The following is a 25,225-nucleotide window of genomic DNA, read 5'->3' as shown; positions in this document are numbered from 1 at the left end:
GATTCCAACTGGAGAGGTAGGCGTTTATTAAATGGAGTGTTGTGTTTGGGAACCACTCTGTAATGCATTAGCCTCTACCTTTGCGTTTGCACTATATCTGTATAACCGATAATTCAGAAAACAGGCGGTAATGGAATGGCCAGCCGTGGAGAGCTGCTGAAACAGTTCTGTAACGGCCATAGGTTGGGGAATTCCTGCTGCTAACAAGTGCTTGAGAAGCCTGCACTTCTGCGTTTCATATCGCGAACATCCTAGTACAACGTGGTTGAGATATGCTTTATTATTTCCATGTTCTTCGCAGTACGGGCATGTCTCTTTTTTCATCTTGTGTAACTGCGAAGGGTAACCATGACACAACTTGACACGTGCAACAGTAACACAGTGTCGCGTAGACAGTTTTATCTGCGAAAATAAAGTTTTCGACGGAACGCTCGACTATGTTGAAGTGTAATATGTTCCTTAAAAAATGGCTCTGAGCACTATGCGACTTAACTTCTGAGGTCATCAGTCGCCTAGAAGTTAGAACTAATTAAACTAACTAACCTAAGGACATCACACACATCCATGCCCGAGGCAGGATTCGAACCTGCGACCGCAGCGGTCGCTCGGTTCCAGACTGTAGCACCTAGAACCGCATGGCCACTCCGGTAATATGTTCCTTCCAACTGCTATGACGCCTACCACATCTGCTCCCATTCCTGAAAGACTCGCTTCTTCAAGTTGGCAACGAAATCCGTATGAGATAGCCAAGAGTAGTAAAGTGACGATCAATCACACTTCTTTTCGCCAAATGGTCCGCCAGCTCATGAAACATCAGTCGCTCTTGATTCACAATAGCTGGATATATTTGTCATGGCATTAGCACGATTAATTTTAGTACATCAAGCAGTTGCGGTTAGTACCATTTCTGTCTCTATAGATTTTCCAGGACCCTCCGTGTATCCGTGACAATGACGTCGTCTGACAAGTTGTTTATCGAAAGACCCCTGTAAACTGACAGTGAATTTGGCAAACGTAGACTGTGTTAGACATGTTTGAGAGAAATTTGTATTGCGGCCGATTGGACCCGATGGCGGCCGTTGTTTGTGTTAATGTTTCGCCACGCATAGTTCGCGAGAAAGTCATCTCATTATATTGTTGAGATTCCACACTTGTGGAAACTAAAAGGATAAATTAAAAAGTGCACTGGCAGTCACCATAATGGTAGAGGTGTTGCGTCTTTTCCAGCCCTATATCACGCAGAAAGACGTTAAGAAGAAATATGAAATAATCGAAGCTCCCCGCTTGCGCCACTGACGAGTCCAAGAAGTCGTTCCCTGATTACAAACATTAATAAGGCACAAAGTATGACACATAAACATATAATTTTTGTCTTGAATTGCATGTGACCTACTCAAGTTTTTGTTTACATGCATATTTACTGTTACTTCTATGCGGGGCCCAGTGACGTAACAGCGGAATCTGACACCATTTGCAAACATGTATTAAATCCAGAAGACAGCGTAAGGTGTCCTCTGGTATCGCGAGACACATTCAGGGTGATGCATCACCTGACAAAAGGACACGTTTCAAAGAGTGACCATCGTCTTCAGTCTCAACCAACATGGCAACAGCAAAGTCATAATGAGCACTGTAATCCATTGGTTGGAGGGTCTGTAGGATCTGGACGTTGGACGCGCAGAAAAGTTGTTTATGTAGGATGCGTGCACAAATGTCTTCGGAATCTGGAACTCGGGTGAGGCTCTTGAGACTGATACCTTGGTTCTTCTCACGAAGGCCTCTCTCACTGTCTGAATTGCCTATGCATTAACTTCAGGCCTGCCCATTCTAGGGAGATCACAGACGGTCCATGTTTCCATAAACTTTGCCCGCCACATCTTGATCATTTTAACATCTGGTGTCTGTCGATGGTATGCCGTCTGGAATATTCGCTCGACTGTTTTTAGTGACTGTGTCTCGTGGTACTAGAGGACACATTGAGCTTTCTCCCGGTTTGAGTTGATTCAATGGGCCCTTGATTCAAAGTGCCCTGTAACAAAGTACCAGCCGGCCTGTGTGGCCGAGCGGTTCTAGGCGCTTCAGTCTGGAACCGCGCGACCGCAACGGTCGCAGGTTTGAATCCTGCCTCGGGCATGGATGTGTGTGGTGTCCTTAGGTTAGTTAGGTTTAAGTAGTTCTAAGTTCTAGGGGACTGATGACCTCAGAAGTTAAGTCCCATAGTGCTCAGAGCCATTTGAACCATTTGAACAAAGTACCAGTAAGAGTGTATGTAAACAAAAACTTGAATATGGCACTTGCAAGGACAAAAATTTTCCTGTGTATCATACTTTATGCCTCATCAATGTTTTTAATCAAGGAAGGACTCTCAGATACCCGATGTATGTTGCGGCTTTGTGTTATTTTAATGAATTTCAGGTAGATTTTGATGTGCATATTTATGTTTCAATTTCAAACACTCATTAGATAAGCGTCTTATTTTAGTTTTTATTCTTTATATACAGAGCTAAAGTCAGTGCACGAACCACATTGTCGTGAAGTTTACTGACACCAGTGGGAATGGTTACCAATGCAGACAAACTGGCAGCTGCTTCAAAAGAGAGGTTAAATTTGACAAACTTTGATAACACCTCTGTACTTTAGACAAAACCGCGGATAGGAAACAGTGAATTTGGCAGACTAGTTGGATCGTTACCAGGGGCCTTAATGCCTTTCTTGATTGGGACAACTTCGGCAGTCAAGTTGCTGGCTCCTACAGCGCTCTTAGCACCCGGTTACATGAGAATCTTCGGCAAGTTGTGTTGACCGCCAAGTCCGCTGCGCGCATATTCCGCATGGGGCAAACACGCCGGTATTTCGGAGCAGCTATATATAGCGAAGCAACGGCGGTGGACGCCCGCCCGCCACGGACAGCGGCCGGTGGGAGGTTCCGCCAGACAGCTGGGCATCGGCCATTCACAGCACAGCGCAGCACAGGTAGGCGCGGGCCTTTCATCCGCGGACTTCATTCAGCGCGCCCTGCCAGCTGCTGGCCGGCCAAAGGCTCGTCTGGTCCTCCGCCGCCGCCCCCCCCCCCCCCCTGCCACCACTGCCGCGTATGCCCTCTCACGACCCAGATGCGCGCCTCCCCAAAAATAACTAGCCGCGGCGCCACTTGCCGAAGGTGACAGCCGCAGCCACGGTCCGCTCGGTAAACACGCCGGCGCTTTCAACACCGTTGCCGAGGCGAGAATAACTCGGCGAGCACATGGAAAGTGTAGTGGGTGCAAGAGTATTCCATTGTCCTATGTAATAATTCGTATTCCAAAGAAAACACGTGCTTGAGAACTGCAGCAATTACCGAAAATATTGACACGAATTATTTATGGCTGAACGGAAAAACTAGTAGAAGCCAGGCCATGGAAGACCAGTCTGGGTTCGGGAGAAGTGTAGGAATATACGAGGCCGTACTGACACTATGACTTATCTTAGAAGACAGGTTAAGGATAGCCCAACCCACGTTTCCAACTTAAGTAGATATGGAGGAAGCCTTCAACAGTGTCGACTGGAATGCACTCTTTGAAATTCTAAAGGTACCAGGGCTAAAGTACCGGGAGCGGAGAGTTATCAACTACTTATACAGAGACTTGGCTGCAGCTGGACGAATCGGACATGAAAGGAAGGGATGAGACACGGATGTTAATGTGTACATTGAGCAAGCGGCACAGGAAACCAAGGAGAAATATGGAAGAGGAATTACAGTTAAAGGATAAGATATAAAAACTTGCTGCTGACATTGTAATTCTGTCAGAGGCAGCAAAGGATTTGAAAGAGCTGTTGAACGGAATATACTGTAATGATATTACATATAAGATTTCAATAAAATTAAAAGAAGGGTAATGAAATTTAATGGAAGTAAATCAGCTGATAGCAAATAAGATACTGTAAGCAGTTATTGAGTTGCTATTTGGGCAGCAGAATGACTAACGATGGTTGAAATAGGATATAAAAAGCAGACGGCAGTAGTCAGAAAAACTTTTCTGAAAAAGAGAAATTTAACCTAGAATATAAATGGAAGTGCTAGAAAATCGTTTCTGGAGGTACTAGTGTGCAGCCTTATATGGAAGAGAAACGTGGACGATACGCTCATTAGAGACGAAGAGAAAAGAATTTTTTCAAATGCGGTGCTACAGAGAATACTGAAAATTAGATGGGTAGATTGAATAAGTAACGAAGAAATACTAAATGAAACTGAGGAAAAAATTCATTTTTTGCTCATTTCACTAAGAGAAGGGATCGGTTTATGGCCTGTGACAGCAAGGAATTTTCAAGTCGGTATGAAAGAGACTGTGGGAGGTAAAAACTGTAGACACACAAAGCCTTGAACACAGAAAGCAGGTTCAGATGGATTTAGTTTGCAGTAGTTAGGCAGAGGTGCATAGACAGAACAGACCAGCGTGCAGAGCTGCGTCAGAATAGTCTCCGGACTGAAGACGCCCATCACAAGACACAGATTACTGATGAGTATCCAGGCTTGTGATAGCCTGCTACCAACATTAGTCAAGAAAATGTCACTAAAGTTTCTTGAATACATAATTGTTTCACTGGATTCTCGCTGCGTGGCTAAGTGTAAAACTGAAAGAAAATCTGTGGCTCAATAGCTTTCCCAAAATTTGTTACTGGCGTTTAAAGTTGCCCTCGCAGCTGACGTTTAAGTTGTACGGTACTAAATGGGACACGTGAGATGTCGGTTCGGCCGCCTGACTGTGAAAGCTTTCTTGTCCTGGCTGTATCAGTCCAATGTAGATGACGGGGAATACATGTACAGTTCAGTGCCGGGTTCCTGTTGTTGACCACGCTGACAGATGGGTGCCACCAGTGAGGGGGTAGCGCTAGCTAAGACCAGTCTCTCCGCTCTCGGCTGGAAATAAACATAACTGTCACTTGCAGCAGGCAAGTTTCCACATGTCAAGAGTATTTTTAGTGTTTACTTTGGAATCGGGATTTGACTACTATAATAATGGAAACGTAAACGTTGTTAGGGTGAAACGCAGCAATGCGCTGAGCGAAGTCATCCAGCTCACAAATGTGTGTGATAAATAAATAAATTTCAGAATTCAGAGCAAAGTTAGTTGGTAACATGATTTCAAAACAAAAGCAGTGTTAGCTGTGGAAAAATACGAGGGTTGACTGAAAAGTAATGCCTCCACCTGCGTAACTCTTCAACAGTTGGCATCATTGGTATGCGGCAGGTACTGGCTTGTTCCGTAGCCTCTTCTCTACAGCTCCAGTTGCCGGGAAGTCTTAGCATTGAACGGCTGTGTTACAGTGTAACGTGTGGAACCCAGCGCAGACGGTCGGTCAGTGCGATTTAAACAACGTGCAGTCATTGAATTCTTGACAGCAGAATGTGTCACCTTAAAGGAGATTCATTAGAGAATGAAAACAGTTTATGATGATTGTGTTGATGTTATACTGTGCATCGTTGTGCGAGTAAGTTAAATGATGTTGAGGCGGGAACATCTGACCTGGGTGACAGGGTTGGGCGTCCTGTGACAGCAACCACAGAGTTTCACAAGCAAAATGTTGACAGACTGATTCAGGAGGATCGTCGTATCACTCAGAGAGATACTGCAAGCAGCACAATCGGCAAGAACGTATGGATCACATTATTGCTTTGCTTGGCTGTGGAAAGATCTGTGCACGATAGGTACCCCGGATGCTGACTCCTGAAATGAAAGCGCATGGACTTGAAAGTTGCCAGGAACTCCTCTCGCGTTACAACAATGAAGGTGACGCCTTTCTCCATTCAATTGTGACGGGAGACGAAACGTGGGTACACCATTACGAGAGAACTGAGAGACTGTGGATGCGGAAACAGTGTCTCGAGTTCTTCCATGACGGCTTCAGAGAACTTGTTCATCGTTGGCAGAAATGTATCCAATTCGCTGGGTGATTATGTGGAAAAGTGAATATCGTTACTTAAAGATCATATTCTAAGGATTATTTCTGCGTTTGATTTATTAAAATATTCCGATCCAAATCCAGTTAACGAAGGTGGAGGCATTACTTTTCATTCAACCCTCGTATTTACCTGAAACTACTTCCCCACATGTGCGGTAGGACCAATGCAGTAAAATAAACTAGAACATTTTTAATTTTTAGGAAACAAACACAATTTATCAAAAGAATTAATCATGTACATTAATTTAAGAAATAATTATCACATACAAGGTCAGAAATGGAAATTCACTAGGAGTGCGTCGATGAGTTACTGTGCTGGTAGTGGTGGTTATTCAGCTGTGGCTACCAACTTGAGACCAAATGGTATTTCGGTGCAGTGGTAGCCATTGGTGATTGTAGCTGTTTTTGTTGTGACTAACTGAAAGTCGCTGTAAAAGGCGATTTCACTTTTAGAGTATACGAAAGATTTAAATTTATCACCGTGGAGTGAGAGTTCCGTCGCAGACGGTGGGCAGGAAGCGGAATATATTAGTCTTCCGGCTGACTTGCTTGAAAGAAGCGTAGCTTCCCTCACCCCCCTCCCCTACCCCCTCTACACCGCCACTCTCTCAACGTCAATCTCTGTATGTGGCACAAGTTGCTTCCATCACTCCTCGAAACGCTGTTACAACTCTGATAAAAATAATGGGGTTCGCAGATTCGAGGTCATCTAATATAAATTAGCGTCTCTCTCATATATTCTTATTTCTAATTAATTATTTTGGAAGACAGAAATATTAACTGTTATTCTTTTGCCTACAATAAAATAAGTTATTTCACCTACACGTTGAAAAAGAATGTGCATCACACGAGACTGTGCCTCAATTAAACTTGCATCTTTCATCTTGCGTTCCATAACTAGATTACTGGACAACTATATGTAAGTACTGTCAAACAAAAAGAGACTAATGACAGCAATTTTCCATAGCCTTCCAACAATTTTTGGTTGCTACTATCTGTGGATAGTTTATATTTCTGATGGTGTTGATTAGCCCTTAGCCGAGGAACGGCAGTGTTTCCTATAGTTATATATTTACTGAAGGGTAAAGATAGTGTTTAACCTTATTTCGACACACTGTGTACATCTATCAACATCTGCTGGAATCAGTCCCCTGTCTGCAGACAAAGCAGCAACAGTAGTGTTGTACATATCCAATAAGACAATGAGGAGAGAGACTACCCAAAGACATTATCTCGAGAACTGTCAAGGAACTGCCAAATGCAATTTTCTTCCTTGCCGGCACTACTATAATCAAGAAAATTTTTCTACACAGTCAGCTGGTTACCTACGTGCAGACGGCATCACCATTTAATGACTTCAAGTGTGCAGACGTGCATAAATAATTTATAAAACCTTAACATCTTGTGGTAGAGAGCGAGAAATAGCTGAGACGTTGATGGTCTGTTCAGCTGCCTAGCTTGAAAAAGATTTTTCCCAAGACAAAAACGAGAATTTGGCGAAGTATAAGTTTGTTTCTTCCCGTGCGTTTTTTTATTTTGTGGAATGCGGTAATACTGATTACGAAGCGAAAAGGGGAAAAGCTGCGTTTTAGCGTCAGCACATGCCGAGCTAATCGGAAGTACTCTCAAAGGAATTGCAGAGCTTAAGACGTGGTCGCGACGAGACGGATTACCATCACCCCACGAGTCAGTGCGGAGAAAGTTGACGTTTGTCTTCAGCTCATTCACGTACAGTACGCTGATGGGCACAAGTACACTCCTCTTTCGTAACCGTTGTCTTACGTATTTGGGGACAAAACTTAATGCCACCACTGTGATTTCACCGGCTAACTTAAGTTCGACCTCTGTGCTATATGTACGACCTGTGCTATCAGTAAGTTATGAAACATTACCCGATTACGCATCAAGCCATTTAGTGTTTCCCTGAAAATTTTTTTGTGGTAAAGCAGTTTGACGAGTCACATAAATTGGTGAAGTGAGCTTTCCTTTGTCTGCATTAATTATTTTTAGTGTTCTGTACCTCAACAGGTAAAAACAGAACCATTATAGAGGCATTTTTCTGTCTGTCTAGACCCCTTTTTTTCACGAATGGTAGAGCTATCAAGTTGAAATTTGTAAATGGTACGGCCTATGGTTCGTTGACAGTGTAAAAATTTAAGCTTTTAAGTCAACTTTAAATGCGAACGTTTTAGGTTAGGCTTGACCGTGACTGTTATTGACTTTAAATGAAACAAGTAGTTTACTGTTACCAGTTACAGTTTGTCTCCACGACGCGTTTCAAAGGTTCAAACCTCCATCACCAGGTGGATTTACACTTGTTAGTATGACACGCGTGTGCGCGTTGCGTTAAGATTTTTTTGAGGAACTTACGGCACTGTCTCCAGTAGTCGCAGGTTCCTTTCACTGTCGTAACACGTCACATGTATATTGTCATATTTTGTGAACCAATATATTGGTTCACAAAATATGACAGTAAAAACACACAAACACACACACACACACACACACACACACAGTGTCATACTAACAAATATAAATCCACCTGACGATGGAGGTTTAAACCTTTGAAACAAATCGTGGAGATAAATAAACGACGACTGGTATCAGTAAACTTCTTGTTCAATATAATTTCTTGTAAGTCAATACAGTCGAGGGATGTGGCCATCTGTCACGTGTTTCGATACTCACATACACACTCCTCAAACTGTATATACATACTTAACGTATAAACTGTATGTATTTATAATTTTGTACGGAACCTCAAAGCACGAGTCCTACAAAGGTTGTTTTTATTGGCCTCGTCACTCAGTAGTTACCTCTGACAATGACGTGTTAGAGTGAAAAATATCAAATTACACCATGCTTCGGAATCCACTTTAAACAATAAGCCAGCACTGGTGGGATAAGCTAGTTACGAGGTAGTAGGAGAGCAATAGCATACCATCTTCTGCGATACCACGCCAAGTGAAGCACTTTGGTGTTGGAAACCTAGATTCGGACTGAAGGCAGCTTTACTTCTAGAGAGGCAGTTTAGTCTGAAGGCAGAAAATAGAAATATTTCTAATCGTATAACGTCGCGTTGACAACAGTGCAGAAGATGAACACTGGGAAGAAGGAGTTTCATCGGCCTCGTTGGAGGACGCATTCAGGGAAACAGTCGTACATCATCTAAGAGGGCCGCATTTGGATTTGAGTCAGACTACTCCAGAATCTTGGCTGTTTACACACCTCTTTCGCGTGCAGGTCATTACTCGCGTCTCACATGCTCTATTTAGAGACGAAGTCACAGTCAAACGAAACGTGACTTACTGCCTCTTGGTGAGAGCATTACGTATTATACTCATCCCTCCGTAAGTCGCTACTCCCTTCCACTTCCAGATACCTCCTCTAGTCTATTTGTAGTAACCAAACACCGATGGAATTTACGTCTGTTTCGATGCTCGCTTCAGAGACGCCGAGCGGACGCTGCTGTTTTCAGTCTCCTGTTGTTTGAAATAACTCGGGAAAGAAACTCCACTGGCCACTGTTTGCAAGAGACTTGTCTGATGATTTACAGCGGTGGGAACTGCAAGGGAAACGACCGGTAAATAGACAAGATATCATTCTCACAGCACACTTCACATCTCGCGCTACTGGAGGCGCGGCGAAAGCGCGTGGGTGTCAGGTGTCTCAGAAGAGAGCCAACTTTCCCATACATCAGGGCGCCACTGTCTCTACGGCAGCACCCAGACAGTAACAGTAAGTTGCGACGCGGTTCGAATTCCACGTTGAACCTTCTCTTGCAAATTAGTCAATTTCTAGGCCGGAGGAAAGTAGATCCTTATCATAGCCAATACAGACCTGGCGTAGTAAGTAAAGCATTGTTGTAATCAAAGTGACATTCAGGTTGATAAATATGTATCCTTATTTACTTTCAGTACGTCCTGTGCTCCATGCGAAAGCTGTCTGTTTCCTCACTGGTTCTTAATGAAACAAACACCGAGGCGGCAAAAAATCAACTTGTGCACTTCCGCAAGCTACCTTACAATGATGGAAAGTATCCAGTGATTATAATTAAACTGCAGCTGTTCACATAGATCCAATGCGGGCTGTATTTATCGTAAAGCAGTGATACTTGGCAGATATGTTGATGCATTACAGCGGACGCAATTTACGCTGAAACAGTTTCCAATTTTGGCCACCAGGTGCAAATCTGGCGTTGAGTATGCAAGAAAGACCTATAGAAATGTTTCCACATACAATGGATTAGGACCGGGACGTGGGCAGGGAAGGTCAAACAAGTGAGAAAGGCATAATATTGATTTTATTACTAACTGCCGCTTGCACAATTTGTTCAATATAAGCACTGGAGACGTCACCGAGATGCTATACAGCACCAGATTTGCACCTGGTGGTCAAAAGTGGAACTAATTTCTTTCCACCATAAATCTGTTCCACATCAATGCATTAGCATATCTACCAAGTTTTGCTGCCGTACGATAATTACATCCCATGATGCACCTCCGTGCGTAGGTGCACTTCAATTATAGCCACCCGGGTTCAATTGTCATTGCTTTTCCGTTAATTAGCGGCTGGGTGCGAAATGAGGACGACGATCTGTAAGCCTCTTTAAGAACTCTAATTTGCTTGATTTTTCTGGTCGTGGCTATTCCCGAGACATTCGTCTAGTGGAAATGGAAAACGTTCCCCGAACTTGCTGCAGGTGTCAAATCAAGGAAAATATGTTTCAAACATTCACTACTAGATCGTGGAGTTTTTGGTGACTGGACACAGCGTTTTGAACTTAGACATACAATTTGCAATAACAGAGAAACGAAGAAACGTAAGCAAGGCCTCTGTTCCACAAGATTTACACAAGACACTTGAGTCAGATTAGCCTGTAAACCCATTACATGTAATGTTTAAATGTGATGTTTATGGAACCATTACATGTAACTCCAACGCATACAACTCACTACAGTGCGTTCAAAGATGCCTCTGAAACATGGTTGTCAGTGCAGGCGTGGTGTGTAAAACATCCAAATGCAGTATCACCAAAGTGTTTCATACTCATAAATCTCAAATAGCTGCATAAAAATTCTTACACTTAAAGAGGAGAATGATAAAATGCAAACGTATTCAAAAGAGGAAAAACTGTGACGCGTATGTACTTCATCTGAAAGAGAAGCTATCTTTCTCAGCTGCAAAACAGAAATACCTGTTTGACAGCGTTGCGACTTCCTCCTCATCGGCAGAGGCAGTTGTACAGTAGACTTTGCAATATCTGGTTCCAAGAATGAAGTTGCGGAAGAAACAGAAGTAAATACTGAGAAATTTTTGCTTGAACTTCATTACGTTAGTCTCTTGTAAAAAGATTTAAAAGAATTGAGAACTGGTTTTTCTTACTATAGTTGTACTAGTTAAAGTATTACTGCGGTACTTCTGTACTTACATTATCACAATTGAAACAAAATTTCTCTGTATAAGTAGCGTTTGACGCAAAACTTTTCTTGTTGGCACTTCGAACCAGTCAGTTTCCTGATACGGCACTTAGAAAGTTCTTAATACAGCATTTCCTCATTTGCCTCTTTTTTTCTTCTGGCGAGGTGGTATCACAATGCCGTCTCAGTTTTTAGATACAAGTAAGTTATGTACAAAATGAAACTATTTTTGATTCTTCCGAAAAATCTGAGATTTGGTACTTAAATTTTCCATTTCTGCATCTACATGGATACTCTGCAAATCACATTTAAGTGCCTGGCAGAGGGTCATCGAACCACCTTCACAAGTCTCTATTATTCCAATCTCGTATAGCGCACGGAAAGAATGAACACCTATATCTTTACGTACGGGCTCTGATTTCCCTTATTTTATCTTGGTGATCGTTCCTCCCTACGTAGATCGATGTCAACAAAATATTTTCGCATTCGGAGGAGAATGTTGGTGATTGGAATTTCGTGAGAAGATTCCGTCTCAACGAAAAACGCCTTTCTTTTAATGATTTCCAACCCAAATCCTGTACCATTTCTGTGACACTCTCTCCCATATTTCGCGATAATACAAAACACTCTTCATAAGTGGGAGAAAGCAACATGTTACCTGAAGTTTATCAGTAATCCTCCTCGCGATACACAATGCTTCTCTTACAGTGTGTGCCACTCGTGTTTGCTGAGCATCTCCGTATCTTTCTCGCACTTACCAATAAATGCTGCTCTTCTTTTGATCTTCTCGATAACACTCTGTCCTAATTCATCTGTAGTCCCAAACTGAAAAGCAGTTCTCAAGAACCGGTCGAACGAATATTTTGTAAGCCTCCCATTCCACATATGCTTTCTCTACAGCTAGTTTTATGATCGTTCCGTATAATGACACACATGTACGTACTCAACATGTATATGCAATACTTACAAAAGGGTGATTCAAAATTTATGTCCCATTGCACAAATAAGCTAAACCAGAACTCCACCAAAAAACTTTCCGAGGTGATGCTATGGGCCAAAACAAGAAAAAAGTCAGTAAACGTAGGCTCTGTAACTCATTCTTAAGAGAGCTGGGAGCACTACTTGAGTAGACGAGATGTGTATCACAGTAACGAAGATGAACAAGTAATCATAGCTCTTAAGGAATTTATTTTAGAACCTATGTTCCCTTAACATATTTCTTGCTTTGGTCTATACTGCCAACTCTGAAAGTTCGTCGACGGAGTGCTGGTTCAGCGTATTTGTCTCATGGGACTTGATTTTTGAATCACCCTGTATGCATAATTCTTATCTGTGACAGTAAAAGACATTCTCAGAGATAAATTGGTCCAGTCTCCTAATTCGGACCAAGGTGTCTGGGAGTGTTTCCTTAGTTGTCAGGTAAATCCTGGAACTAGTAAGTCCTTCACGTTTAATTTCCTCCTAGTTGGGAACCCCCGACTGCCTCACTCCCAGTCTTCTGGGATCTTCGACTGACCAGGACGATGTTCTAAAACATCCCGCCCAGCCCTTGTGGAAAGGGAGTGAGAGAAAAGAACGCTCATAACAGATATTGGACTGTTGCTATTGATTCCGAGAGAGAGAGAGAGAGAGAGAGAGAGAGAGAGAGAGAGGGGAGGGGGGGAGAGGAAGAGGAGGAGGAGGATTAAGTATCTCGAGATCTTGTAGCAAGCAAATGTACTTGGTACTCCAGCACAGCAGAAGCGTCGGCAAACGGTGAAGACCCACAGTGCAGCCGAGTAGAAAGCTAACGGTACCCAGGGAGCGAGGTTACCGTATTGCAGGCGCCGTCAGAGTAGCTCTCTGGGAAGACGGACAGATCTCCAGATCTCGCACAGTTCCCACCGCCTGCAGTCCCACGTCGGAGCTGCCTAAGGGAAACACGTAACGGTGCCACAAATTATACCTGCTGTGCACCAAAGTAGCGTCTTGACAAGTCCACTGTCTACGCCCTGACACAAAAACCTACCGCAAAAGAAACTTCAGCCTTGAAGTCACATTAATAGTATAATCGATTACAATCGATCTCGACAGCAAAATAATTTATTTTGCGGTCGAGACTGTTAGTATACCACCATTTAAAGTACTTTTAGCCAGACTGCTGTTTCTCCACGATAAATGTTCTCAAAATTACGTTGTATTTTGGTTTATCCTTTGCAAAAGGCCGTATGCGCCCAGAATATTGAAATGTGTTTTCAATCGTGCAGGAACCTAGTAGAACGTGTAATGCCGCGAACACTGTTTTCCACATTGTGGATTTTCATGTTGCAGCAACCAGGCAATGGAAAATCTTGACGTCAACTAACTCCTCTTTGTTCCATGTATAACTCTCTCTCTCTCTCTCTCTCTCTCTCTCTCTCTCTCTCTCTCTCTCCTGCCCACTTTCAACATAATAACCGCGAAATTTTCGGTATGGAAACTGCACTGCTTGACACTTGCTAAGTAACTACTGACACTTTATAGAAAATTCGACCAATGACAGTAAAAGGAAATGTAGGGGGCGGCACGTGTTAACTGCAGCGAAGCCTGTGAACGAACGCTCTGTTTGCATTCAACATTTCATGCAGTATGGTATTCGAGGAAAATTATGTGGAACCGATTAGTTACATACCGTGTAGGATGGCAACATGTCTGTAAGATATCAGCCGGCCAGTGTGGCCGTGCGGTTCTAGACGCGTCAGTCTGGAACCGCGTGACCATTACGGTCGCAGGTTCGAATCCTGCCTCGGGCATGGATGTGTTTGTTGTCCTTAGGTTAGGTAGGTTTAAGTAGTTCTAAGTTCTAGGGGACTGATGACCTCACAAGTTATGTCCCATAGTGCTCAGAGCCATTTGAACCACTTTGTAAGACGACATTTGAGTGCTTGCGATCGTGAACGAGCAGGTGAACGGCTCAAAACGGTCAAAGCCACAGTAATGGTTGTATACAGAAGTGTGATCTCGCAATTAAAAAAGGCCAAGGAACGGTCATTTCACTCCAGTGCAGATCGCTGCAGACCTTGAAACCGCTACCGATACACGTGTCTGTCAGTATCATTTTGCGGCGATTAAATCAGGCTATTTGTATCCCCGGAAGTCTATTAAATGCATTCCATTTCAACCACGCCATCATCGAGAAAGAGTTCGTTAGTTTAGGGGGCATATAGGTTGGGGTCAGGAACAGTGGTCTACAGTGACGTTCTCCGGAGAATATCGCTACAGTGGAAGTGCTTCTGACCACGAGTTAGTATGGAGACAGAGGGAAACACGTTACACACAACACAATGTTCATGAACGTCGTCTATATGGGCGAGACACTGTGGAGTGGGGAGGCATTAATCACAATGGCCAAACAATGCTGCGTACTGTGTATTTGCGCGAGCTACCGTTACAGCACAGCGGTATTGTAGGGAGTATTATTCTGGATCATTTCCGTCTGTTTAGGGATCGGTAGGTCCCGGCTTTCTGTTCATGGACTACAATGCCCACTCACAAAGGGCAACTGACGTGTCGGACTAGTGGAAATTGAAGATACTGAACGTCTGGAATGCCCTGCGTCCCCGGAAATAAACCCTATAGAGCATGCCCTGGATACTTGTGGCAGACATGTTTCTCAACAAACACCCCGAACCGTGCAAGATTTGAAAACCGTTCAACAGTTCAGTAGCCAGCTTGAATAACAGGCTCGTTAGCGGACTAAGAGGCCATATTCCTTACTGAGAATCTGATATCGGCCTGTGCCGGGAGTCTGACCTGTGTCAGACATGCAAGTTATTTGTGTACGGTATCCTCCTTTCCATGTAGTGAAATCTATTACTTTTCGTTATAAATATACCACTCCACTTCCAACACATATTTACTATGTGCATGTCGTCCATCATTGTCTTCGATTATTCCTGTCCCAACACTTTCTCCGTTCCTTATCAGTTGTCAAGCAGTGTTTTGAAGTAAAAGTTTTGTGTAATTTATCAAAACCGCTGGCCGAGAGGTTCTAGGCGCTTCAGTCCGCAACCGCGCGACTGCTACGGTCGCAGGTTCGAATCCTTCTTCGGGCATGGATGTGTGTGATGTCTTCAGGTTAGTTAGGTTTAAGTAGTTCTAAGTCTAGGGGACTGATGACCTCATATGTTAAGTCCCATAGTGCTCAGAGCCATTTGAACCATTTGAACAAAGCTGCAGAATGTTTCACGGCAATATTGTAAAAGCATGCTCAATTGTTTTTAAACATCCGCAAGATACCGAAATAATTAGTGTACATTTATCTTCCATTTGTCTGACCTCAGTTTGTAAAAAATTTCAAGGGTGATTTAAGACGCGTCATCCCTATTCGGAGAGTACACGGTGATGGGGACGTGGCTGCACGTGCGCGTGCACGCGTGCGTGCGTAGGCAAAGTGATAAAACTAGAGTGTAACAAGAGATGCTCAACACTTACCACAGACAATTGAGTGGTAAATACAGTTGTCCGCAAATGCGCCGGGAATTATTCTCATACTCGGGGGATTTTGTAGATTTGGCTTCAGTCGGCAGGTATTCGGTGCGAATTTTTAATAATTTTTGAAGACTGTAATTCGTTTAGGGGTGTCATTTTTCTCATTGTGGCTCTTGTCAGCTTACGTTGAGGATGAACATTCTTCTTTCTTCCTTTCAGATTTAGGCACAAAAAAAAAGTTTTTGCCCTTGTCTCACCAAACTCTCAAGAACTATTAATAATTGTACTAGCGAGTTTTGTTAAATATAATCTTGATCTAGGGTGACTAACTGGAGACGGCACTACTTTTGTGTGCCGCGCGTGATTAGCCGAGCGGTCTAGTGAGCTGCAGCCATGGACTATGCGGCTGGTCCCGGCGGACGTTTGAGTCCTCTCTAGGGCATGGGTGTGTGTGTTTGTCCTTGAGAGTAAGTAGTGTGTAAGGTTAGGGACTGATGACCTTAGCAGTTAAGTCCCATAATTCACACACATTTGAACATTTTGAACTTTTGCGTACTACATGATGGTTCATTATTTTTATTCATATTCCTTCAGTGTTTGCCTCAGATCCACCGCTGGTCGTCCACATTTGTTTCCTCCCTTCTTTTTTTAAGTCGCTATATATTATTGGTGGTTTTGTTCCTTCCGCACGACGATTGTTTCTCACCTTAAGCTGAAGATGTACTAATTCTTTTGTGGTATCGATGTCCACACAACTTTAAATCCCAACCGTCCCACTTTAAACTGAACTGTACTTACCCCAAGTCTACATGGTGCCAAGATAACTTCCTGTGGACCTGTACCATTGTCAGCATGGTGGGAAATGTTTCCAGTGCACCACTAATTGTGGCAATGTGGCGATTCCTTTCAGTACTCGGTAGGACCCTACTGGCTAATTTCTTTCGTATCTTACAATAGTAAAAACCTCATTGCCTGTTGGCTTTCTGCTCTGGATATTTGGACGACGTCTCGTTTCAATGACTTCTATGACGGTTCACCAGTGAGAATGGCTGACATTGTCAAAGGTCTAGTCTCCATTGCTGTTGACGCTGTTGTAAAAACCAAAATCAGTTCAACTTTGTTCTCCATTCTTTTTTTCAAGTTTTACTTCGCGTCCCCTACGGTTTCCATGATTGACGACACGCCAGTACTGATGCTGCTGAGTAGTAGTTCATTATGTTATGGTGGTGTGACGTAATGGAACTCATCTAAAATACACTGAAGCGCAAAAGAAACTGTTATAGGCATACGTATTCAAATACAGAGATATGTTAACAGGCAGAATAAGCGCTGCGGTCGGCAACGCCCATATAAGACAATAAGTGTCTGGCGCAGTTGCTAGATCGGTTACTGCTGCTACAACGGCAGGATATCAAGATTTAAGCGAGTTTGAACGTGGTGTTACGGTCGGCGCACGAGCGATGGGACACAGCATCTCCCAGATAGCGATAAAGTAGGGATTTTCCCGTACGGCCATTTCACGAGTATACCGTGAATATCATGAATCCGGCATTACATCAAATCTCCAACATTACTGCGGCTGGAAAGAGGTTCTGCAAGAACTGACCAACGACGACTGAAGAGAATCGTTCACGCGACAGAAGTGCAATCTTTCCACAAATTGCTGCAGATTTCAATCCTAGGCCATCAGCAAGTGTCAGCCTGCGAACAATTCAAGGAAACATCATCGATGTGAGCTTTTGGAGCCGAAGGCCCACTCGTTTAGCCGGCCGTTGTGGCTGAGCGGTTCTAGGCGCTTCAGTCCGGAACCGCGCTGCTGCTACGGTCGCAGGTTCGAATCCTGCCTCGGGCATGGATGCGTGTGATGTCCTTACGTTAGTTAGGTTTAAGTAGTTCTAAGTCTAGGGGACTGATGACCTCTGATGTTAAGTTCCATATGCTCAGAGCGATTTGAACACACTCGTTTACTCTTCATGACTGCACGACACCAAGTTTTAAGCCTCCTCTGGGCCCGTCAACACCGACATTGGACTGTTGATGACTGGAAACATGTTGCCTGGTCGGACGAGTCTCGTTTCAAATTGTATCGAGCGGATGCACAAGAGACAAGCTCATCAATCCATTGGCCCTGCATGTCAGCAGGAGACTCTTAAAGAAGGTGGAGGCTCTGTAATGGTGTGGGGCGTGTGCAGTTGGACTGGTATGGGACCCCTGATTCGTCTAGATAAGACTCTGACAGGTGACACGTACGTAAGCATCCTGTCTGATCACCTGCATACATTCATGTCCATTGTGCATTCCGACGGACTTGGGCAATTGCTGCTGGACAATGCGATACACACACACGTCCAGAATTGTTACAGACTGGCTCCAGGAACATTCTTCTGACTTCGACCACTTTCGCTGGTCACCAAACTCCCCAGACATGAACATGATTGAGCATATCTGGGATGCCTTTCAGTGCACTGTTCAGAAGAGATCGCCACCCCTTCGTAGTCTTACGAATTTATGGACAGCCTAGCAGGATTCATGGTGTCAGTTCCCTCCAGCACCACTTCAGACAGTAGTAGAGTCCATGACACGTCGTGTTGCTGGACTTTTGTGCTCTCGCGGAGGTCTTACACGGTATTAGGCAGGTATACCAGTTTCTTTGGCTCATCAGTGTAGAACAAGGTGCATAAAATGTATCTACTGTAGAAAACTTAGAACGTTTCGTAGGCTTCCTGGATCTTAAAACATTCAGGATTCTTGAACAACCACTAAAAATTTCTCTAGAGAAACTGCAGCCCGTCCTTCATTTGCTCGCTAATGAATTGAAAACCATCTACACCCCACCGCAATCATAAAGACCTGGTGAGTGTTAATTTTTCAAAATTCGGTTCTAGGAAGCCACCCCAAATAAAGGGTGAAACTACAGTGTGAAAGGCAGGGGCTGAGGAAACGTGAGCAGCAGGAAAGCCATTAGCAGGTGCCGACTGTAGTCCGCATTTGCATAACAAGCGGCTGCAGACTGTCAGGTGGTGTGTCCACCTCGTGTACAATGCACTGGTACGTAACATCCGTTCCGAGGACTACGTCTGCTCTCCAAAAGGCATTGTGCGGTTCTTGGAGGAAGGTGTTTCGTACCATAGAGCTCACTCATCGTCCTATTCCTTTCGCGTATGGAGCGAAGGAAAACTTGTATCACTCTGGACGCTACATCATAAAACATTTTTTACAAAAAAATTATTAATGGCTATTTCCCATCTTTGGAGTGTTTTAAATTGCAAAACGTTTGGCTGTATTCCAGTTACAAGTACGTCTAAGAAATATTTGAAATATGGACTGCGCGAGCAGCTGTGGCACACTAACAACTACCGAAGTTGTCGAGATAGTAACTGTGTATCAGAGACTTGCATCTGATACTCTCCTGGCAAGATGCACTGATGGAAATACGCAAAATGCGAGTAAAAGTATGTACGGTGTCCTTTCGTCAAAGTGTCCCAAAGTAAAAACGAAAAAGGATACTTCTGGGTCTTTTAGAAGATGTTTCTCAGTTAAGTACGGGTTGTTTAAAGGCTGAAGAAAGCAAGAGTCCCAGCACTCCTTTATCACACTTCCAGAAGAATATCTGCTTATTTAGACAGCAATAACTCAGCCACGACTGACACACTTCGCGCCATACGATATCTATGCACAAGTCGTTCCCTTATAGAATTACAGGGCATCCCGGTCAGCGCTGTAGCAAAGTAGCATAAGACTGTATTCGATAGTTAAAGTATAGGATCGGTATCTGTGCTCTTACAAGTACGATAGGTCATTTATAAAAAGTTTGACATGTTGTCAACTAGCCGATTTTGACGGTCATCGACATATTATTATGAACATTAAAAAAGGTCTGATGAAGTAGAATTTAAATTTTGAGTAAAGAATTGGAATTTATTGCAAGTTTTTACTCAGAATTTAAATTATGAAAAGTTCGCTTACTGCTCTTGGAAAAGAGCAAATTCGCGCGGTAAGAGTGTACTGTTTCAGTAGCAAGCTGCTTTTCGTCAACACCACGTTTTCTCAAGAAGACAGAGGAGAGTAACACCATGTCGCCGCGTATATCATTGTCTCCTCAAATTATCTTCTGTAAAAATTGACCTGAAGCCAGTCAATAATAGGGCTACGTGTATTGATGAACCATGACAAGAAATTTAAGTACTTCGAGATTATGAAGCAGGAAAATTAATATAAACACTTCAGTAATTACCAATCTCTTTCGGTGACGCAATACCCTATCTCAGGACGTCAGATCAGAACTTGCAGAATCTTCATGGTGGAACATATTGCGAAACTGGTAAATGTAAGATAAAGCCCGTCAACAGGAGGAAGAACCCATTTGTACCAGATTGTAATATTTATGAGAGGACTGAAATGCTAAACGAAGCTGAAACGTGAAAACCAACGGTCAGTGTGCCCTGTGCGACACAGAAAGGGTATTATCAACATGTGAATTCTAACGGATCAGAATGAGAGGTGTCTGCATTTTTTTCCAGCAAGTTCGTTGAGGTCCATGTAGCGCCGGGAGTAAGGAGCCAGGAGGACGACGAACTCAGCGGCGGGTGAATATCGAACCAGGCAGTGTTGCACAGCAAGAGGTGGCCTCAACTGACCGCCCATCGTCGCCCACAGTGCTGGATCGGCGCTGGGACGCTGTAACGAGTTAAGACTGCGTCGACGGTTTGACGTTGTTCGCTGCAGACGAATCACAGCGCGTCGGCTTCAGTTATCGGAAAACAGCAGCTTTTTAAATTTCCAAAGCCCATATGAACGTCGTCACCGGAGCGGTAAACGACAAAAAGGTAGTTTTAGGGTGGGCTCCCCTTAGACTTGCTCTGTAGTCTTACGCCTCTGCGACGACTGCAATCTGATAGGCTGCATTGTTAAGTGGTATGACTGACAAACAAGTGTGATCATTTACAGTTCCATAATACGTGGTTACGCAGAGGTAAAAAGAGTGTCAAACATAATGACTAGTACGATTACGAGACCAATCAACGCGATTGACGAATGGCTGTACGTATTAAAAAAAATAGAATTTAAGCCGCCCTGTACTATTTATTTGTTCTTACAGATGATCATTCCTTGCTACAGTCTGGAAAACAATCAGCTTCTAGGTGGAGTTTCCCCTTAATCGAAGTACATGATGGAGTCAGTGCAACTGTTCCAGTGTGTCTTAATATCAGCTCTCAAACATTATCTAACAGGTTTTCGCGACGACGACATCGTACTTCTTCCTGCAAGTCCCACTTCCCTTCCCTGAGAATTTTTGTTACGCTCTTGAATGAATTGCATATACCAACCACAACGCGTCTGTGTAACCGACCAACGCCTCAGGTCAGGCAAGGCTTGAGGAGGACATCGAACACTGTATATTGCTATAAAGTCCATACTAGTGCCTTGTATGATGCTTCTACAACACAGTGAAGCGCCAAAGAAACTGTTATGGGTACACAGAGAGATGTAAACAGGTAGAATACGGTGCTACGATCGGCAACGCGTATATAAGACAAAAAGTGTCTTGCGAACTTGTTAAATCGGATACTGCTGATACAACGGCAGGATATCAAGATTTGAGTGAGTTTGAACGTGGTGTTATAGTCGGCGCACGAACAATGGGACACAGCATCTCCGAGGTAGCGATGAAGTGGACATTCTCCCGTACGACCATTTCACGAGTGTACCGTGAATATCAGGAATCCGGTAAAACATCAAATCTCCGACATCACTGCAGCCGGAAAAGATCCTACAAGAACGGGACCAACGACGACTGAAGCTTCTGAATCGTGCACGTGATAGAAGTGCAATCCTTCATCAGATTGCTGCAGATTTAAATGCTGGGCCATCAACAAATGTTACAGGGCGAACCATTCAACGAAACATCATCGATGTGGGCTTTTGGAACCGAAAGGCCTACTCGTGTACTCTTCTTGACTGCACGACACAAAGCTTTACGCTTCGCCTGGGACCTTCAACACCGACATTGGACTGTTGATGACTGGAAACTTGTTGCCTCGTAGGACGAGTCTCGTTTCAAATTGTATCGAGCGGATGAACGTGTACTAGCACGGAGACAAGCTCATGAATCCATATACCCTGTATGTCAGCAGAGGACTGTTCAGGCTGGTCAGGGCTCTCTAATGGTGTGGGGCGTCTGCAGTTGGAGTGGTATGTGCCCTGATACGTCTAGATACGACTCTTGACAGGTGTCACGGTGTAAGCATGCTGTCTTATTACCTGCATCCATTCAGGACCATTGTGCATTCCGACAGACGTGGGCAATTCCAGTAGGACAATGCGACATCCCACACGTCCAGAATTGCTACAGAGTGGCTCCGGGAACACTCTTAAGAGTTCAAACACTTCTGCTGGCCACCAAACTCCATAGACATGAACATTATTGAGTGTATTTAGGATGCGTTGCAACGCACTGTTCAGAAGAATTTATGGACAACCCTGCAGGATTCATGGTGTCAATACCCTCCAGCACTACTTCACACATTAGTCTCGTCCATGCCACGTCGTGTTACGGCACTTGCGTGTGCTCGCGGGGGCCCTACACGGTATTAGGCTGGTGTACCAGTTTCTTTGGCTCTTCAGTGTAGATGTTTCCCTTAGTTCTGATTGAACGTGTTCGCTAAGTTTCTTATCGTCTAATAGTGTTTCGAAGTGTTATGCGAAATAAGTTTTCAACCGTATCATTAATACTACAATATGATACAAATGGCTTTTTCTCCTGTTTATGGGCTTTGTCTTGCATTACCAATCTGACAGTGTATTCTAACATGAAAATTCTGCTGAGCGATAGGAAGTGGAATGAGATTTTCACTCTGCAGCTCTCCAGCGAACCTTGCAGAACTAGCACTCCTGAAAGAAAGGATATTGCGCAGACATGGGTTAGCCACAGCCTGGGGATGTTTCCGGAATGCTTCTGTAATGTTTGGAAGGTTGGAGACAAGGTACTGGCAGAAGTAAAGCTGTGAGGACGGGTCGTGAGTTGTGCTCGGGTAGCTCAGTTGGTAGAGCACTTGCCCGCGAAAGGCAAAGGTCCCGAGTTTGAGTCTCGGTCTGGCACACAGTTTTAATCTGCCAGGAAGTTTCAGTAAGTGAGTGAGTGATCACGAAAATGTTTTCTAACCTTACGTCTCGTCTGTCCAACGTATGGACAAGGGCAGTGGACGTATGTCATTTTGTAGACCCCACAATTAGAAATAAGCATAAAAAAGACTTTGCTGCTGTGTACACAGCTTCTACTTATGTTAAAGTAACTTTCTTCTGATTTCTGAGTATAGTGACAGGTGTGTATACCATGTACCATCTCGACCTGGGAAAGAAAAAAATTCGATAACGTTCCTTTGCGTGACTGTGTGACGTCACTGTTTTCCCCTTTCGCAATTAAAGAAGAATGAAGCACGTGCTACAGTGACAATACTTGCTAGGCTGCCTCAGCACCGTCGACCCAGTGACTGAAAAAGTTAGCATATGAAAACGCAAAGCACAGCAGTGAGATTTGTTATTCAAATAGGGCGTCGTGTTGCTCAAAACCGTCAGTGAGGTGAGGCGCCAGGTGCAGAGTGTTACAGGAGACGCCGGAGGTCCTTGAAGACAGCAAGCAGCGCGGCGCCGGCGCCCCAGACGTCGCATCGGCGCTGCAGGTAACCGGAGACTCGCTACGTGACCGGGACAGCGGCGGCAGGCGTCAGTCAGCAGGGTCCACGCACATCACTGCACCTACACAGCACTTCACAGCAACTGAAGTCGCAGAACCGTTTACTGAACAAAGGGATGGGCATTTTTAAAATAAATAAGAAAATGTGCGTGTAAACGGCAGTTAGTGCAAGCAATAATGTTGCCATCGCCATTGCTGATATGCGACAGTATTACACTGCTGTGACTCCATATGGCCCGACATAATGCAATATATACAGCAATATTGCTGTATGACTCGTCAATATTGCTGATGAACGGCCATACCTGCCTCTTTTTTGTCTAGTAATTCTTCCTTCCCTCACACACACACACACACACACACACACACACACACACACACACACACACACACATATTTGATTCCTTTCTCTCGCCGAATGCACAGAAATGGAAGGTCACGAAATTTGACCAGGACAACAAGCTAAGTGCCATGATCAGATTTCCCATAAACATCGCTCGGTAGAAGAGGGGTCAAAGTACGCGAACACGCGTCTCAGCTTATCCATAGATACTAGACCGCTTCTGTAAAGACGACAGTCAGTCTCCGAGGTATTTTACGTGCATTTTACGGGTCGATATCCTCAGACGAAATGGTTGCACAGTGGTTAACCTCGCGGCTTCTTAATTCTGTGCTCCATGCTGGAAACCCGATTATTAATTTCGCTTTTGTTTTTCATTTATATACCCGTGTGTGTAGTAGATTATTACACGGATATCTTCCAGTGTATACTGATATAACACTGTCATTATTCGTCTATTAATTGGATGTCAGATGAATAAATTTAAAAAAAAAGAGATTATTTTTGGTGAACTTCCTTTAGGGTATTTTCAGACGTATATAAATAAATGGCATCCGTCCGTCCTTGAGGGATGACGGTGTAGCATGCTTGGTTCAGAGTCTGCAGCGTCTGCTGTGGCTAAAACGTCCCACTCGAGAGTGGCAGTCCCTACTGCAGTCTGGACATGTGAAATTTGAGGGACTTCGAACAGAAGCCGCTCTGTCTCTTCGCTTTGTCCTCTTCCTGATTTGTTCCTGTTTGCGTTCGTCCTCTGAGAGCTTGACGCCGTTGCGCACATTACTCGCCACTTGACACGGTCATCTGCAATGCTTTCCCAGCGACTTGGATTGATTCTGGTCTTGGTCAGGTCTCTCTTGCAGACATCCTTGAAACGAAGATGCGGTCGTCCCACTGGCCTCACACCTTCCTGAAGTTCTCCGTATAGCAGTTGTTTCGGTATCCGTTCAGGATCCATGCGCCTGACATGTCCCAACCATCTTAGACGTCGATGACTCAGGAGTGCAAAGATGCTGGTTGTGCTTGCACGATGAAAGACTTCGGTGTTGGGTACTCTATCTCTCCAAGAGATCTGAAGGATCTTCCGGAGACAGCGGAGATGGAAGCTGTTGAGTCGAGATTCATGCCTAGAAAGAGTTGTCCATGTCTCACAGCTATAGAGAAGGGTGCTTATAACACAAGCGTTGTAGACTTTTAATTTAGTTTTTGTGGTAAGCAGTCCGTTGTTCCATACTCTGTTTTTCAATCTAGCCATGACAGATGATGCCTTTGCGATTCTGTTAGTGAGTTCAGTGTCCATGGACAAGTTGCTACATATTGTGGATCCCAAATAGGTAAAGTCATCAACTATCTGGAGAGGATTGCCATCAATGCTAATGGATGGAA

The 25,225-nt window shown here is 44.0% G+C and overlaps 1 protein-coding gene across 1 annotated transcript in view; it reads left to right on the top strand.

Annotated features, from left to right (window-relative positions):
* LOC126260181 (amphoterin-induced protein 3-like) overlaps positions 1–25,225 on the top strand; it is a 188,436-nt gene that overhangs the window by 75,044 nt on the left and 88,167 nt on the right. The window lies entirely within an intron of this gene.

This window comes from Schistocerca nitens, chromosome 1 (assembly GCF_023898315.1).
Source record: "Schistocerca nitens isolate TAMUIC-IGC-003100 chromosome 1, iqSchNite1.1, whole genome shotgun sequence".
NCBI classification, from domain to species: Eukaryota; Metazoa; Arthropoda; class Insecta; order Orthoptera; family Acrididae; genus Schistocerca; species Schistocerca nitens.
The sequence above is the reverse complement of the archived record's forward strand: the minus strand, read 5'-3'. Positions and strand labels throughout refer to the sequence as shown.